This window comes from Tachypleus tridentatus, chromosome 7 (assembly GCF_004210375.1).
Source record: "Tachypleus tridentatus isolate NWPU-2018 chromosome 7, ASM421037v1, whole genome shotgun sequence".
Taxonomy (NCBI): domain Eukaryota; kingdom Metazoa; phylum Arthropoda; class Merostomata; order Xiphosura; family Limulidae; genus Tachypleus; species Tachypleus tridentatus.
In genome coordinates, this window is record NC_134831.1 from 37,829,121 (window position 1) to 37,848,458 (window position 19,338).

A 19,338-nucleotide genomic window follows, 5' to 3' on the forward strand; every position below is an offset into this window, starting at 1 on the left:
TGGGTTCTGTTCACTAGCGCTTCGTATTTTATTCGCAGTAAGGGAGAATGAATAAGAAGAAAGTTAAAACAAATTCTAAACTATGGGCTTCTTTCTTGGACTGGAAAAAATCTTTATATACACACACATTTTAAATATGTAAATAGGTTCTTTCTAATGACTTCGTTTCAAATAATATCAGGTCATCCCATAAGTAACGTCCGAAAATTTAATACGTAAAGTGCATCATCATTTCCGTCTTTGAAGAAGGCTTTCATGACTAAAACATGTAGTAGGACGTGTATAAAAATGTTAAGACGAATGAGAGAAACTAACCCAACTCTACTTTTTCAGATCATTAATCAAATAATGCTTTATGAGTTTTAAAAAGGCAGTAGTGCACTAGAAACTACACGAAACATTCAAGGTGTTTACGGTACGGAGTCTCTCAATGAAAGAAAATGTCGAAGGTGGTTTTAAAAGTTCAGATTAGGTGACTACAGCTTAAGTGATGCTCCATGTTCAGTTCGTCCTGTTGAGTTTAATGATGAGTTGCTGCTGGCTGCACTTGATGAAGATTGTGCTGTAAGAGTTGAAGAACCAGCACAGAAGCTTAATTCAACCCATTCAACAATTCACTATCATCTGCACCATCTTGGATAGGTATAAAAATTAGAAAATTGTTCTCCCACGATTTGACAAAAGCCAACCTTAGAGTAAGAGTGGACATTTGCACTCTCGTGAACGTAACTCACCTTTTTTGGACAGGTTAGTGACTGAAGATGAAAAATGGATATATTATAAAAATGTTAAGTGCAATAGACAATGGCTCAGTATAGGTAAAATGGCTAAAGCAAACCCAAAATAGACCTCCACTCTAAAAAGGTCTTGGTAAGCATTTGGTGGAATATTGTTGGTGTGATCCACTTTGAGTTGCTGCCACTCAACTAAACGATTAATTCAGATTTTTGTTGTCAACAGTTAGAGCGATTGAATGTTGCACGGAAAGAAAAGAGGCCTGCTTTGATCAGTTGTAAAGGTGTTGTGTTACACCAGGATAATGCACGGCCCCGTATAGCAAGCATAGCATCACATCTGCAAAGATTGAAGAACTAGACAGGGAAAAACGTTCGCATTCATCTTATTATTCAGACTTTGCCTCATCTGATTATCATCTATTCCGTAGTTTGCAGAGCTATCTTGATGGAAAAAAGTTTGAAACACATGAGGAGATCAAAACTATCATCTATACGTTTTTTACTCCAAACCCCAAGAATTTTATAGAAGTGGTATTCAGAAGCTTGTGAATCGTTGGCAGGAAGTAATGAATAATAATGAAACATACATTATTAATTAAATAAAATTAAAAGCGTTTGAAATCCTTCTCTCTTTCTGAACCTGAAATCGGACATTACTTTAGGGATGAGTTAATATTCGGCCCGGCATGGCCAAGTGGTTAGAGCGCTCGACTAGTCATCTGAGGGTCGCGGGTTCGAATCTTCCTTATACCAAACATGCTTACAACCGTGAGGACGCTGTATGATGATCAATCTCACTATTCACTGGAAAAAGAGTCTGTTTGTTTTTCATTTTCGCGCAAATCTACACCAGGGGCTATATGCGCTGGCCGTCCCTAATTTAGCAGTGTAAGACTAGAGGGAAGGCAGCTAGTCATCAACACCCACCGCCAACTCTTGGGATACTCTATTACCAACGAACAGTGGGATTGACCGTCACAATTAACGCCCCCACGGCTGTAAGGCCGAGCATGTTTGGAGTGATCGGGAGTGTGAAAGAGTAGCCCAAGCGTTGGCGATAGGTGGTGATGACTAGCTACCTTCCCTCTAATCTTGAACTGCTAAATTGGGGACGGCTAGCTCAAATAACCCTCGTGTAGATTTGCGCGAAATTCAAAACAAACAAACAATCGATTGTTGCAGTATTATCACCTGAAAATTACGCTGCTATCATAATACATGTTTTCTTATCTGTTATCTTACGGTCCTAAATTATGGGGGATTTTATACAATAAATGACAGGACATACTAGATAATTCTGTTGCTAAACTGATAACAATCAGAAGCTTCCTGATTGAGAAAAAGTATTCTACTCAATAGTTTCCAAAATAGGACAAACATAACAAGAAAAAGTTTTTGTTGTCTGACAATTTCGCCGATAGAGTGTGTCAGTGTCATGATGTGCATACAACGAAACTAACGTTTCTATAGTGATCATCCAAAGGAATAATCTATGAAACAGTGCATTTTAAAGGGATTTTCGAATAATCCTCTTTCGAAAACACATTATTTTAGCGACTTAAAATATTTTAGACACTAATAACACAAATGTCTTGACAACAAAACGAAATACAGCTGGAAACCTTTATATATAGTCCCTCATCAAAACGGATGAATCAAAATGTTCTAAACGAATGAAAACATAATGTCAGTGAACCTAAAGAAGAATTACTTACTTTATAATGTGTGGGCGAAAAAGATTTGCTTCAGGCCCTTCAAATATAGGTATATTTCTTAGTATTTAGAGACGGATTATTTTGTTATGGTTTATATTTTATTTAGTTTGAAGTACTGTGAATATATGGATCGTATAACCAGTTCGAAAAGTTTATATAATTTAGAAAGTTTGAAAGAAATCTTGCATTTAATGAAACAAACACAATATTGATCACAAATACACTAAAACGTATTTCCCCTCAGGACTTATAATAATTTAAACGAGGTTATAATGTAATAGTTCCATTTACTTCAAATTGGTATAACAATATAATGATATGGACTGTCAGTGCTATTCCGTTTATTTCACCCAAGTGTCTTTCATAGAGTGGTTAGTTGTCTGGAGTTTATATACAGAAGTAATTATTAACTACTTAAATTGGATTATCTGTAATTTTTAAGTTGTGGGAAGGAATATTAAATGTTCTTTAAGTTTGAAGTTAAAATATGTTTTTTTTATCTTAGTAATTTGAGTGGAAGGTGTTATTGTTGTGTACCTAATCGAATGATCTTGTCGTTCTTAATAGGATTATGTATAATTATGAATCAGAGTATTTGGATTTAGCTAATGCTTTAGTTATCAAACTACTGAATGAGATTATGCACTGTTAGTTACTGGCTCAGTTATCAAACTGCTGAATAAGATTGTGTACTATTACTTATTGCCACAGTTATCAAACTACTTAATGAGATTGTGTACTGTTACTTACTGCCTCAGTTATTAAACTACTTAATGAGATTGTGTACTGTTACTTACTGCCTCAGTTATCAAACTACTGAATGAGATTACGTACTGTTAGTTAATGGTTTAGTTATCAAACTACTTAATGAGATTGCATACTGTTAATTACTGCCTCAGTTATAAAACTACTGAATGAGATTGTGTACTGTTACTTACTGCCTCAGTTATCAAACTACTGAATAAGATTGTGTACTGTTACTTATTGCAACAGTTATCAAACTACTGAATGACATTGTGTACTGTTACTTACTGCCTCAGTTATCAAACTACTGAATGACATTGTGTACTGTTACTTACTGCCTCAGATATCAAACTACTTAATGAGATTGTGTACTACTGTTAGTTACTGCCTCAGTTATCAAACTACTTAATGACATTGTGTACTGTTACTTACTGGCTTAGTTATCAAACTACTGAATGAGATTACGTACTGTTACTTACTGCCTTAGTTATCAAACTAATGAATGAGATTATGTACTGTTATTTATTGGCTTAGTTATCAAACTACTGAATGAGATTATGTACTGTTACTTACTGCCTCAGTTATCAAACTACTGAAAAAGATTGTGTACTGTTATTTATTGCCACAGTTATCAAACTACTGAATGAGATTATGTAATGTTAGTTACTGCCTCAGTTATCAAACTACTGAAAAAGATTGTGTACTGTTATTTATTGCCACAGTTATCAAACTACTGAATGAGATTATGTAATGTTAGTTACTGGTTTAGTTATCAAACTACTAAATGGGATCATGTACTGTTAGTTCTGCCTTAGTTATCAAACGTTTGACTCCAAACTGAATGACCTCGTTATCATTTTGTACGTGAGCATATTAAAGTGTAATATTAAATGTTAATATTAAAAGTCATGCAGGAATGCTCTAGATATAGCTGTATGATGATTAGATATTTCTTTTCATTGCTATCTTTACATCACTTTACATTTAGAAATTATTTTTATTACTCGTGTTGTGTTTTGTAAATTATTTACTGTCAACATTGTATGCCATGCTATGTTTTAAACTGGCAATATTTGTAACTTCTATAGTGCAATATTTTAAAATGTTTATTTTGAATTTCGCGCAAAGCTACGTAAGGGATATCTGCGCTAGCCGTTCCTAATTTAGGAGTGTAAGAGTAAAGGGAAGGCAGCTAGTCATCACCACCCACCGCCAACTCTTGGACTACTCTTTTACCAACGAACAGTGGAATTGACTGCCACATTATAACGTCTCCACGGCTGAAAGGGCGAGCATGTTTGGTGCGACGGGGATTCGAACCCGCAATCCTCAGATGATGAGTCGAACGCCTGAACCCACCTGGCCATTCCGGGCCAAAATTTTAGAAGGTACTGTATTTTGCAGTTATAGTCTAATTATAATCGTCACTAAAGTTCAGCTCGTGACTAGAGGAAAAACCAGTCACTCGGCAATACTCTTTCTGGCACCATCCGAGTCAAGGGGCTCATTTGTATCAATCTTAAGACGCACCCAAACAAAAACTGAAAGTATAAAGAAACGAAGACTGTAACATTGAGTTGGTCCGCTGTACAATAAGTTAGCACAATAAAGAGTTGGTCGCTGTATAATAAATTAGTACAATAAAGAGTCGGTCTGCTGTACAATAAGTTAGTACAATAAAGAGTTAGTCCATCGTATAATAAGTTAGTACAATAAAGAGTTGGGCCGTATACAATAAATTAGTACAATAAAAAGTTGGTATGCTGTACAAGAAATTATTACAATAAGAAGTTGTTCCGCTGTACAATAAGTTAGTACAATGAAGAGTTGGGCCGCTGTACAATAAATTAGATGTAATATTGTAATATTACTCACACAACTAATTTAATTTAATTTATGGTGAGTTAAGGATAACTAAAAAAAAAATATTATATTTATATGAACATTATTGATATAACTTGAATAAGTATTGTAACGTCATGTTGAATAAGCTCTAGAAACAAAATAAACGGTTCAAGTGGAACACTGTAGTATCTTCTGTATGTACGTTTCTAATGGAACACAGCACTATCTTCTATATGTATGGTTCTAGTGGAACACAGCACTATCTTTTGTTTATACGGTTCTAGTGGAACACAGTACTATTTTCTGTTTATACGGTTCTAGTGGAATACAGTACTACTTTCTGTACGTACGGTTCTAGTGAAAACAGTACTTGTATCTGTATGTACGGTTTTAGTGGAACACAGTACTATTTTCTGTATGTACGGTTGTAGTGGAACACAGTACTACTTTTTCTATGTACAGTTCTAGTGGAACACGGTACTAGTTGCTGTATGTACAATTCTAGTAGAACACAGTACTATTTTCTGTAGGTACGGTTCTAGTGGAACGCAGTATTATTTTATGTATGTAAGGTTCTAGTGGAACGCAGTATTATTTTATGTATGTAAGGTTCTAGTGGATCACAGTACTAGCATCTGTATGTACGGTTCTAGTGGAGCACAGTACTATTTTCTTGTTCTTCTTATACGAGTTATCCCAGGTGTAAGATATTCCGCAGCTGTATTAGTTTTTGTTTCGCAGCTCTATACAAGAATGTCAAAAGATTGTTATGGGGCCAAATACGAAACGTTGTCAAGTTTCAGATTAATTTACGAGTTTATAAACAGTATATACGAATGTCAAACAAAGAGATATAGAAGGAAGAAAATAGAGCATTTTTGACTTAGAAGAACTTAGTGTGAGAATAGCTAATTATGGACCACTCTGTAGTTGCATGGATATCATTGCAGTATTTTACCCGCTTCTAGAAATTTCAAACGGTTATTTCATTGGGTAAATAACGAATTTTTTGGTCATGATAATTTAAAGAAGGTAAAAGTGTTAAGAGCTGACTATATATATTATTATTATTATTCCTTCTTCTGTCAGCATTAACATAAGCATATCCGCGAAAATAACGAATATAGAAACTACATCTGACGAATAAAAGGACAAAGAATAGGGCGCCTAGAAGAAGTGGTTTCGCTAAATACTGAAATACTTTACGTTAATAAACCAGATTTCATCTTAACTAATTCGTGTCTCTTCCCTCAAAGAAGCAATAAATCGGAGCTGCTTTTTGTAATCTGTTTCTCATCCTAATAGATTGACTAGAACGTTAATATATATACCCTTATTCTGCGAACGTCAGGCTGATTAGATAGTTCGCTGAGGCAGCCATGATGGAGACATTGACCACCAGATATCACATCCACAAGATTAATTTCGATGCCACGCAAGAGAGATAGGTTTTCAAGTTACTGAAGGATTTCTTTCTTTCTTTCTGTTATGAAGTTTGCGATTTATTTTTCCGGAGTTTGTAGCTTCTCGCTGAACAAAGATTTATACCAGCATGCGACGTGAAGAAGAGCCCCTGATATTTCTTCATTTAAAACTAGCAGCTCATCTGTCATTATAGGCTCTTAGAATGAAGGAAGTGGGACAGAACAATTAGTAGCACCTGCCCCTCATAAAGAGTGACAAAAGCCTATCATGAGATGCCTAACTTGGAAAAGTGACGGAGGTTTGTAGTTTATAGAGATGTTGATGCTTCGTGTCACGCGTTAGGCACCTGACAAACTTGGTGTATCGTACTTACACATAGCTATTCACAAAAAAATAAAGAAATATATTAACTAAAGTGAAATCATTGAACACCAAATGACATATTTATACAGTAAAGAAACAACAAGGACCTGAACAAAAGATACTGGTGGGGACAGTATTTATGTGAAAGAAAGTTTAGATAAACCGATATTTTTACGTTTTTTCTTTTTTGATTGTTTGTTTGTTTTGGAATTTCGCACAAAGCAACTCGAGGGCTATCTGTGCTAGCCGTCCCTAATTTAGCAGTGTAAGACTAGAGGGAAGGCAGCTAGTCATCACCACCCACCGCCAAGTGTTGGGCTACTCTTTTACCAACGAATAGTGGGATTGACCGTCACATTATAACGCCCCCACGACTGGGAGGGCGAGCATGTTTTGGCGCGACTCGGGCGCGAACCAGCGACCCTCAGATTACGAAGCGCACGCCTTAACGCGCTAGGCCATGCCAGGCCCTTCGTTTTTGAATTTCGCGCAAAGCTATACGAGGACTATTTGAGCTAGCCGTCCCTAATTTAGCAGTGTAAGACTAGAGGGAGGGCAGCTAGTCATCACCACCCACCGCCAACTCTTGGGCTACTCTTTTACCAACGAATAGTGGAATTGACCGTCACATTATAACTCCCTGCGGCTGAAAGGGCGAGCATGTTTGGTGCAACGGGGATTCGAACCCGTGACCCTCATATTACGAGTCGAACGCCTTAACAAACCTGGCCATGCCGAGCCTTGTATTTTACGTGTGTATACAATTTACATAATGTAAAAGTAAGTCAGAAGTTTGTATTTTACAGAATAAAAAAACTCATCATAGTTTACGTGTAACATTTCGACAGACACAAAAAAGTAAAATCTCTCTCAAATCAGTTGTTAAAGATTGTTAAAGTAAAATGGCTTTGTCTGAAATCAGCTGTTGAGTATTGTTATGGTAAGATGTGGGTTGTTTGTCGTTAATGTGATATAAAATGTCAAAACGTAATACATTTTCCACGCTTTTTTATTTCTACTCTTAAACACAACAAAATATTTAATATAAGAACTATTTGTTGAGGAGCTTGGAGCTTCTGAAAATATGCTTCGCTATCTACCTGCGGATTTATAGAGATCTCATATTCATAAGGATTTCATGTCTCATATTGTTTATAGCAACTATACAAATGCAGATTTTACTAATTTCGTTTATTAGGACTTTGTGTTTTATCAGATGGGTTTATAGTGGCTTTATGTTTCACTGACAGAGTTTATCAGGGCTTTACGTTTCAATAATTGGGTTTATTAGGACTTTTTGGCCCGCTAATTGGATTTTAAAAACTTTGTTTCACTAATTGGTCTTATTAAGACTTTATTTTACGTTAATTGGGTATATTAGAATTATGTTTCGCTAATTTGATTGATAAGAAATTTGTGTTGTACAAACTGGAAGTTTTAAGGACTTTATGTTTTGCCAAGTTAAAATAATTAAGTAAATATTTTGATTACGTGCGTTCATGACATGTACATGAGCGCATTTCTTAGTTTAAAAGGAACTAGCTTAAACTACCCACAATCCACTGCGGGGTTCAAAGAGACTACACTCTATCGATCAAACTTCTACGATATCTCCAATTATTTCTGCATATAACTAAAAGAGTATATACCTGAAAACAAACAAAATTAGGATATCTACTGCTGATACCCAAGACCATTTAGTAGTGCAGGTAGCTTTTAAGTATAGATAGGAACAAAGTTTCAAACATGACTAACATAGGATCTCGAGGGGAACCAGATACCCAAATTCAAAAACCATATTTGGGTTCGTTTAGTTCTGCAAGTTTATAAACTGTTAGAAGACTTTGTAAACAAACAAAAAACAAATGTAGAACATGAATTAATATAAGTAACAGAATGTTGTTTGGTTCAAGAAAAAAAAAGATAAAAGTATTATTGTTGATTTGAAACAGGACTATGTATGGTTGTTTGACCTTAAAAGGGTCTTATGTATTGTTCGGTTTGAAATAGGGCTATGTATTGTTGTTTTGTCTTAAAACGACATATGTATTGCTGGTTTAAAATAGAACTATGTATTGTTGTTTGGTCTTAAAAGAACTTTTATTATTGGTCTGTTTCAAACAGAATGTATAACTAGTCTTTACGTCAAAAGAACGAAGCTTTTACAATGATTTATATAACTAGTTTTACGTCAGAAGAACGAAGCTTTTACAATGATTTAAGTGGTTAGTTTTACGTGATAAGAACGAAGTTTTTTAAATTATTTATATGGATAGTCTTACGTCGGAAGATTAGCAGTATGTAAATACCATTTTACTCTTTCCTTTATTATCAACGTAGCTATAAAAGTCAATCATAAATGGAGTACCAGCTGTCCGATTAAACTCTGTTTAGCTTATTTCAAGACGAATAGACAGTTTCACGTACAATAAACAGACGTCTGCTTTTATCCAGAGAAGTAGAGAAGTGTTCAACTATAACAGTTTTCAACGTCAGAAAGAAAAAGTCAGTCACTGATGTTGATGTAGAACTTTTATCTTTAAGGACATCACATCTAACCTATAATAGGGCAACAAAACCATTCTATTAGAATCATATTCTTTTTATAATTATAATCAAACTATAATAAACAGAGGAAAATAATCCGCTTCAGAGAGGTTTAGTATGCAATAAAAAATAAACTTGATGTCGCACACGTAATGGTTCCTACTAAACTACTAAAGAGTGAGTGTTTGGAACAATGGCGAGAATCTACATTGTTTTTTAAATTATTTATATGGATAGTCTTACGTCGGAAGATTAGCAGTATGTAAATACCATTTTACTCTTTCCTTTATTATCAACGTAGCTATAAAACTATATCTGATAAAACTACAGAGAATCCACCATGTTTCAAACACTTACTCTTTGGTTATTTTATACCTGATCTATGTTAGATGTAGTTTTATCGGTAGTGATGTGGAACTACCTCTAGTGTTGTTTGTTGAAAGTTATACTTAAAATTCTTACTAAAAAGAAAGGTTTGTGCTTGTCTAGTTTAAAATCTGATGGTGTTTGCTCTCCGACTTTTCACAACACAATATAAAAGCTTTAGCTAACCAACAACACTGACACTAGTTTAAGCCGAATTATTCTTTACGTTTAGACTTATCTTGGTTGATCGACTCTAACTCTTAAGATTACATGTTTGTTATCTAAACAATGTTTCTGTTTGAAAGATACAATAGGCAGATCTTTTGTAATAAATACTTACAATTTTTCGTAAGAATCATAATAATATATGAACAGATCACTCAATGCTGGAGCTAATCTAGATGCTAACATATAATGACCCTTGATTAAACACAAAGTGCCGTTGTTTTGTAATTAAGTTCTAAACCTTCTTTAGAGAACTTGTTTCGACTTTCCTGATTATAATTAAGATTAACAATTGTATCAAATGTTTCATGTTTTCATCGGATGTGCTTCTTTATGTACTATAGGCAATCCACATAAAATACCTGTGTGTGATCCTGTCGGTATTATCTCATATTTCTTTATTTAATATAAGCAATCCACTTAAAATACCTGTGTGTGATCCTGTCGGTATTATCTGACATTTCTTTATGTAATATAAGCAATCCACATAAAATACCTGTGTGTGATCCTGTCGGTATTATCTCACATTTCTTTATTTACTATAGGTAACCCGTATAAAATGTTTAATCTACCAAATTCTGTTTTTAGTGTCAGTATAATGAATACAATTGGTAAGATTATTGGTGTAATCAATAAAAATGCTTCACTTTGAGATTAACTTATCTTAACTGGAGGATATCCCGTGCCTCGAGCATCAATCAGTTTTAGTTCTAATATTTTGTATTTGAATGGATAAGATTTATAACATGGAACGCGTAAAGTGATTGCAATAGTTATTTATCTCTATTGAGTACTCACGTAAAAAGTTAGGTATAGAGTTCTAAACGAAACTTTGAGTGAAACTGTCTGATTAGAAATGAAAAAAAACAAACATAGATGTATCTAGTAAGAGACACCAGATCTAGTGATGCTTTCAAAACTTGGGTCTTGTTGGCAAATATTAGACTCAACAGAGTGTAGGTACTGCTAAGTGTTTATAAACAAATCAAGAAATTCATACACGTAACCTTAACAGTGCTGACTGAAATGAGGCTTTGAGGGTTAATAGACCCGTTTCCCATAGTACTATTACACCCCTCCAATGATGTCATCAATACTTCTACACTCCTCACCTCATTGTTACGTTGTTTGTTGGAGACTTTCCATTCACGCACACATGTTGGTTATTTAATTATACAGATACAAGTTACAAACACTTTATTTACGTGTCTACTGATATCAGTTCTTTTAATAGGGTTCGACTTCTCTTTCTTGAATGTCAAATGAAACTGGAAGATTAAAGAAGCCATTCTCGATTTTGGTTCCAAACATAAATATTTAATAAACTAACAGGTGAAACTGGACGTATGCTAAGTTTTGTTAGAGCCACCTACAAAAGGAAGATACCAGGGTCTAATCAAACAATGATTATTATAAACAAACATGGTTGTTATAAATATAAAGTACCAGGGCGGCTGATATGGGTATTAACACTTTTACTAATAATGCAGAGAACAGCGTTTCAACCTTCTTAGGTTATCTTCAGGTTAACAAAACACTACTATAAATGAAAAAAACCCAACACAATCTCAGAAGGTCGAAACGTTGTTTTCTGTTTTCTTAGTAAAAGTGTTAATACCCATACCAGTGGTCCTGAGATACATTTTACTTGAAGTGGGTTTCGCGTCATCATGATTTTATATAGAAGGAATTAAAAAATACTTGAAGTAATGAAAACATACCCAAAAAGAAATATCCAACGTCAAATTTTCGATCTACCAGCTAAGTTTCAAAATTGGGTTAGCAAATCGATACTTTGTCTCAATAGGTTTAGACTTAGATAGAAGATCGACATTTTGTTTCATTAGTTTTAGACTAAGTTAGCGTATGGACACTTTGTCTCAGTAGATTCAGTCATAGTTAGCATATCGACACTTTGTCTCAGTAGTTTCAGTCAGCCCCCCGCTAGTACAGCGGTAAGTCTACGTATTTACATCGCTAAAATAAGGGGTTCGATTCTCTTCGGTGGGCTCAGCAGATAGCCCGATGTGGCTTTGCTATAAGAAAAACACACACAGTTTCAGTCAGAGCTAGCATATCGACACTTTGTCTCAGTAGTTTCAGAATGAGCTAGCATATCGACACTTTATCTTAGTAGTTTCAGTCAGAGCTAGCATATCGACACTTTGTCTCAGTAGTTTCAGAATGAGCTAGCATATCGACACTTTATCTTAGTAGTTTCAGTCAGAGCTAGCATATCGACACTTTGTCTCAGTAGTTTCAGAATGAGCTAGCATATCGACACTTTATCTCAGTAGTTTCAGTCAGAGCTAGCATATCGACACTTTGTCTCAGTAGTTTCAGTCAGAGATAGCATATCGACACTTTACCTCAGTAGTTTCAGAATGAGCTAGCAGATCTACACTTTGTTTCATTAGTTTCAGTCAGAGCTAGCATATCGACACTTTGTCTCAGTAGCTTCAGATTGAGCCAGCGTATCTAGACTTTCAGTAGTTTTCAGAATGTCAGATGAATATGTTAACGTAACTTGAACGTTTGTTTATATTTCTTTCATTTACTAAATTTTTTTACATTTAATTTTTAAAAGATTTGATAATAACTAATGTCTCAGTGAATAATACATGTATATATATATATACATGTGCATATGTTCGATTTGTTGAAAGTTTTGAAGTGGATAGATGTAAAACGTCAAGAAGAGATACCAAAGGTCACGTGCATGCCGTGTGTACCATGACTGAAAGACCATAATAACAAACTGGTTTCTTTAGTCACAAGATAAAAGTCAGATTTAATCTTTAAGTTTTAAAATTTGGTTTAAGAATATGTCAAATTCTAATTAACGGCTCTTGTTTGCTGAATTCTATGAAAACGAAGCAAACAAAAATGATGAAACAGAAATACTCGTGTTTGATTTGATTCGGTTCATCTCCTAGGTGCTCACAAGAATGTTGAATAGCTGCAGTTATTCACACTGTGCGAGGCTGCTGTAAGGAGATTGAACTAAATCTAAGGAAGTGCTCCCACATGGAACTGATAGAGGATAAACGTAACCGCTGAGCACAAAGAGCAAAATAAATTTAGAACTGTTTCTACATCTCTCGTGAAAAGGGTAAAAATGAAATGGAAAGAAATAGTATAACATAAATATAATTTCTTAAGTACCCAACAACGTCATTTGAAAATATGAAAAAAAAAAAGAAGCAAGTCACAGACAGGTGTTGGGTAAGTTGAGAGTTTTCCTGCACGATTGCTCTACCGAGGCAGACAGAGCGTGGCTTAGTTATTATCGTATTGGCTGCTGGATCAGATGGTCCATGGTTCTCTTCCCTCTACTGAAAGATCGTGAATATAAAGAACGATCACATTTCACCATTAAATTAGATTGTTGCCTTCTTTCTCATTTAGCAGTTTAAAATTAAGGACGCTAGCACAAGAATCCATTGTGTAGTTTCGCGCGAATATTATTCACGTGTTCTGTCATCATGTGTTTATAAATAATACTTTTATTGATATTATACATGTTTTTCATGTCCCCGAGTATTTACAGATAATGGTTTAGTTGATATTATTCACGATTACAGAAAATACATGTATAATATCAACAAAGTATTATCTGTAAACATATGATGACAGATAAAACACGTATAATATCAATGATGACAGAAAATACAATGTCAAGAAAGTATTATCATATGTTTACAGATAATATTTTGTTGATATTATTCACGTGTGTGTGTTACCGAGTGTTTACATATAATGTTTTAGTTGATATTATGTACATGTATTTTCTGTCATCATGTGTTTACAGATAATGTTTCTGTTGATATTATTCACATGTGTGTGTTACCGAGTGTTTACATATAATGTTTTAGTTGATATTATTTACATGTATTTTGTTACCAAGTGATTGAAGCTTTAGTTGGTATCATGTACATGTATTTATTTTACTATGGTAGGTTATGAATTTAAAATAAAAACTAAAATGAGTTCATTGTATAAATATAGCACCATTTTCAGACGTATAGCTGTTTTGGAGAGTTTGAGGAAGGTATTTTTTACACAAATATAATAATACAGTCTGTTGTACGTCCTTGTAACTACTTCGCAGGCGTGGAGGTTCTTTGGGTTTACTGGGAGATTGTTTGTTTTGAATTTCCGCTCAAAGTTACTCGAGGGCTATCTGCGCTTGCCGTCCCTAATTTAGCATTGCAAGACTAGAGAGAAGGCAGCTAGTTACCACCACCCACTGCCAATTCTTGGGCTACTCTTTTACCAACGAATAGTGGGGTTGACCGTAACATTATAACGCCCTCACGGCTGAAATGGCGAGCATGTTTGGCGCGACTGGGATTCGAACCCGCGACCCTCAGATTACGAGTCGAACATCTTAACCCACCTGGCCATGCTGGGCCATCTACGGGGACATACATACAAATTTTTAATTTTACATTTTGCGGCTCTTATGGAAGTTTTTACAATTACAGCTAAGGGAAGCAATTTTTCTATGACCAAGGAGATAACCTTTCACTAATTATGACCTTACATGACTTTCATCCAGGAGACGGATACTCCAGATGGTTATTTAATAAAATAAATTAATGACAGATGTTATTAAAAAGAACTAATTTATTTCGTGTTGAAACACCAATTATGGTTTTCGGATGCGTTTAGTGATAAATTCCTTTCTGTCTTCTGTTGACAGAACATATGTTTTTCCTGTATTATAGACTCTTCTTCTAAATGTTCGTTGAAAGATTCGAAACTGGGCGAGTGTCTTCTGGTTGTGTATTACCTCGCGCTTCCAATATGCCGAACTTTAAGCCTATCGAACTGTGTATTTACTGTGCAATCCAAATTGGTGCTTGCACACGCCTTTGTATGATTTTCTGTTGATTAAATTATGAAAATTTTGCCAAATTTCATCTTCCTGTTTCCTCTAGAAACTTTAATTATAAGTTCCTACAAAAATTAAAACTACAAGATTTCGTAGTTAAAGTGTTCAACGCGAAATGATTAATTAGGCTAGAGTTAAATTGTACTTAAAAACAACAACAAAAAACTTAGTCAAATATAGTTACGAACTAGTTTCATTAGCATAACACTACTAATTATAGCCAATGAGACACGTAGCTTCTTAAATTCAATGTGATCAGAAATATGGTACTGATCAACCTGGACTATCTTAAACTGAGTAAAGATGTCACTGAATCAACTTGTTTGTGAGTTGTACTTCTGATCGGACCCAAAATGACGTTTTTTGTAGAATATTCTCTATTTTTTCCAGTTAGGGCAAGCTAAGCTTTCTAACGTCGCGTGCAAGGTTAAAGTATGAAATTGCACATATAGTTTTTAGGACATGTCTTAACGTTTTCAAGTTAATTAGATGGTTTACATGAACCTTTGGCACATTTAGAACAACCTAGCGACACACAAACTAGCTTTTAAAACATCAGACTAAAATGAATTACTTAGTAGTGCAGAATTTAGCTTTTATAATATATGACTAAAAAAGAATTACTGAGCGGTAGAGAAACTAGCTTTCAAAACAAGCTGCAGAGAAAGTAGCTTTTAAATCATCACACTAAAACAAGCTGCAGAGAAAGTAGCTTTTACAACATCACACTAAAACAAGCTGCAGAGAAAGTAGCTTTTAAATCATCACACTGAAACAAGCTGCAGAGAAAGTAGCTTTTAAAACATCACACTAAAACAAGCTGCAGAGAAAGTAGCTTTTAAAACATCACACTAAAACAAGCTGCAGAGAAAGTAGCTTTTAAAACATCACACTAAAAAGAACTACTTAGTAGTACAGAAATTAGCTCTTAAAACATCTGGTTAAAAAAGAATCCAGGAGCGGTACAGAACTTGAAACGTAAAGACACAAGTCTCGTGTTTGGACTCTTGTTAAGAAGCTAATGCCAAATTTCTTTCGATAATATATTTTTTCACAATCAGTAGTTTGTTATTAATCATAAAGTTACACTAAAGGGTATTTGTTATCTGCATACCACGGATACAGACACCCACATTCTCGCAGTATACTGCATTGCCACTGGGAGGGGATACAGAATTGAACTGTGATCTTTTTATACTAACTCGAACAAAAGAAGGAAGTTTTCTACAGCCTTTAACAGCTGTTCAACGTTGATGTTCTTTTTTAAAAATTAATGGTTCTTTTGTCACCGCTCTTTTCTAAAAATGAACCCACCAATTACTTGTGTATAAAACACATTCTAAAAATGAACCCACCAATTACTTGTGTATAAAATACATTCTCTGTCAGTTGAAGTGTTTTTTAATCGCGTGTCTGAAGTTTCTAGTAACTTTTGAAAAAAACTTTATGGGCAGAAAAGAACATTTATAGTAAATAATTTAGGAAACACGTCTTAAAAACCTGTCCACATTTGATGAAAACCTGATACGTTTGACAGTTTCTACAGCAAAACAAACTAAGCCTGATTTAACAGTAATCAATACAAATTAACACTTCATGTTAAATTAATAAACATAATCTAAAAACCTATTATTAAACCAAAATCATGTAATTCAGTTAATCTAGTACAATATTTTGTTTAATTTCACCAATTCTGTGATAAATATAGCCTTGTTTTTACTGTCATGAACCATGTTGTGTACTTCATATGATGTACTCCAGTTGATTTATTACAATACCTTTGTGATAACTGTGTTATTATTTTTAGTAACAAGTTTAATATCTTCATCTGATAACGTTATACTACTAACAAGTGTTTCAACAGTTTTAAAGCTAATTTTTTATACCGCTACAAATAATTTCATTTGAACTCTGAGAAATAACTCGAAGGCGGACAAATAACTTTGAAACTGAATTAGGTAAACAAACGGATTAGAATCTGAGCCACTACACGTTATTTTGATTTGTTTTGAATTTCGTGCAAAACTACACAAGGACTATCTGCACAAGCCGTCCCTAATTTAGCAGTGTAAGACTAGAGGGAAAACAGCTAGTTATCACCACCCACCACCAACTCTTGGGCTACCCTTTTACCAATGATAGTGGGATTAAACGTCACATTATAACGCCCCCACGGATGAAAGGGCGAGCATGTTTGGTGTGACGGGTATTCGAGCCCCCAATCCTCAGATTACGAGTCGAGTGTCTTAACCACCTGGCCATGCCGGGCCTTACACGTTATTCTATTTTATTTAAATTATATAACGGAATATCAACTATTTAATGTTCCGATTTACTAAGCAACGAAATCCCACATCGACTTTATTTTAGCCCACTGAAATTATAAATCTGCATAATTACATATGATACAACATTTGATTCATGAATACAAGACGTTACACATGTTTTGTATTGCGTGTCCTTTTAGTGTATATTTTATCTTTTTACTTTTTATTTCATTCATTAAGCCTCTTTATGTGATCCATAGCCAATTCTTTAGTATAAGTTTTGAAGTGTAAAGTGTCAGTTCGTAAATCCAACACTGTTTCAGCAACTCAAAAAGCGATTTTCTTTATATTAATAAAAATTTTCATCCATGTGTATTAAGGAATGATTAAATAAACGGTCCAATTTTAGTAACATTAATTAAATTAATTATTTGAAATTAATAAACATTTAAAACCAATGAAAAGTGTTCCAAGATCAGTAAATGGAACAATAGGATTGAATTTACATATTTCTATTTTGAATTGTAATGGTATATGAACGGTATTTCAATAAACATTAAAAGAAACCTTAGGAATTTAAAACAGCAACTTATCTACTAATTCAGCATTATGGTACGAACTGAAAATTTAAGACAGAAACCCAAAACATGTTTAACACTGTGAAATAATCCAAGAGTATTTAACTGGAAGTAATTAACTTAAACACTACTGCAACATAAAAACTAACAGTTACGAAACTTACATCTTTCAAAGTTAATTATCTAATTCAAGCCATTTATCATTCCATAACTCAATAAATACATAATTATCTAACCTGGATATAAAGCGTTATGTTTACATCTAATCTCATATTACCGGTTAAAACATCAGTGTTAATTCTTAGTGTCACGTTACCTGTTTAAATGTACAGCGTTTGTTTCTAATGTTATATGTTTTAGTGCCTAGTACTTACTTATAGTGTTATATTACCTGTTTAAATGTGCAGTGTTTACTTCTTGTGTTATATTACCTGTTTAAACGTGTAGTATTTACTTCTAATTTTATATCATCTGATTAAACGTATAGTGTGAACTGTTTACTTTTAGTGTTAAATTACTGGTTTAAATGTGAACTATTTACTTTTAGTGTTAAATTACTGGTTTAAATGTGAACTATTTACTTTTAGTGTTAAATTACTGGTTTAAATGTGAACTGTTTACTTTTAGTGTTAAATTACCGGTTTAAATGTGAACTGTTTACTTTTAGTGTTAAATTACCGGTTTAAATGTGAACTGTTTACTTTTAGTGTTAAATTACTTGATTAAATGTGAACTGTTTACTTCTTATTTACATTTCAATGTATGATTTGTTTTTATTAAGAGGTTATAATTCGTCTGTATTTATTCTATTGTCCAGAATTTTTGGAACCATCATCATTTATAGTATGTGAAAGAACAAAGTGAACAAGTGATGCCGATCTAGGTACAACCTCAATGTTCTTGGAGTTGTTTTGTCCACCTTTCTAACACAATGCAAGCCTGCATCTCTCGGGAAGCCGTCAGTTGGGTCTTGTTAACCGACATGAACTTTTAAACTCTCGCCAGCTGTTACAAAAATACTGAATAAGTTAACTCAGAACCAACGAAAGCTTTTTTTTAGTGGCAACAGCAAACGTTTGGGAACAGAAAATAATTTTAAATAAAATTTTCTTTCACTTAGTGGTATGTTCTTTGTCTGGATCAAACTTTCCATTCTGTTTCCGACAGCTGTGACATTCGCTTGGTGCGGCATTTACTTATGTCGGGCACACAACCAGATGAATTGAAGTAACTGAGGTGTGTTTATTAGACTCAGTTAGCTCGTTTCAGTTTATAATTGAAATAGTGCTTTTGAATTTAGATTTCTACATTTATAAGGAAAAGAACAGTTCCGTCGAAGCCAATAGAATTTTCGTTGTTTAGAAGCTTATTGGAGTTATATATTTGTCAATATTGTTCTGATACGTCCGGATAAATAGTTTTATTTGTTGCTTAAAAATTTCAGAGAATCAGTGAGAGACACACGCTGAGCACTGCGGAAGAAAATAATATGGTACAAGAAGTTGATAAACCACTTTATAGTGAGATAAATGTGGCAAAAATCCATGATTATCGTGTAGGATGACGGCTTACGTATTTTGTTTTATACTCCAGTGCTTTAATGTGCAAGTTAGGTCTTTATCAATAATT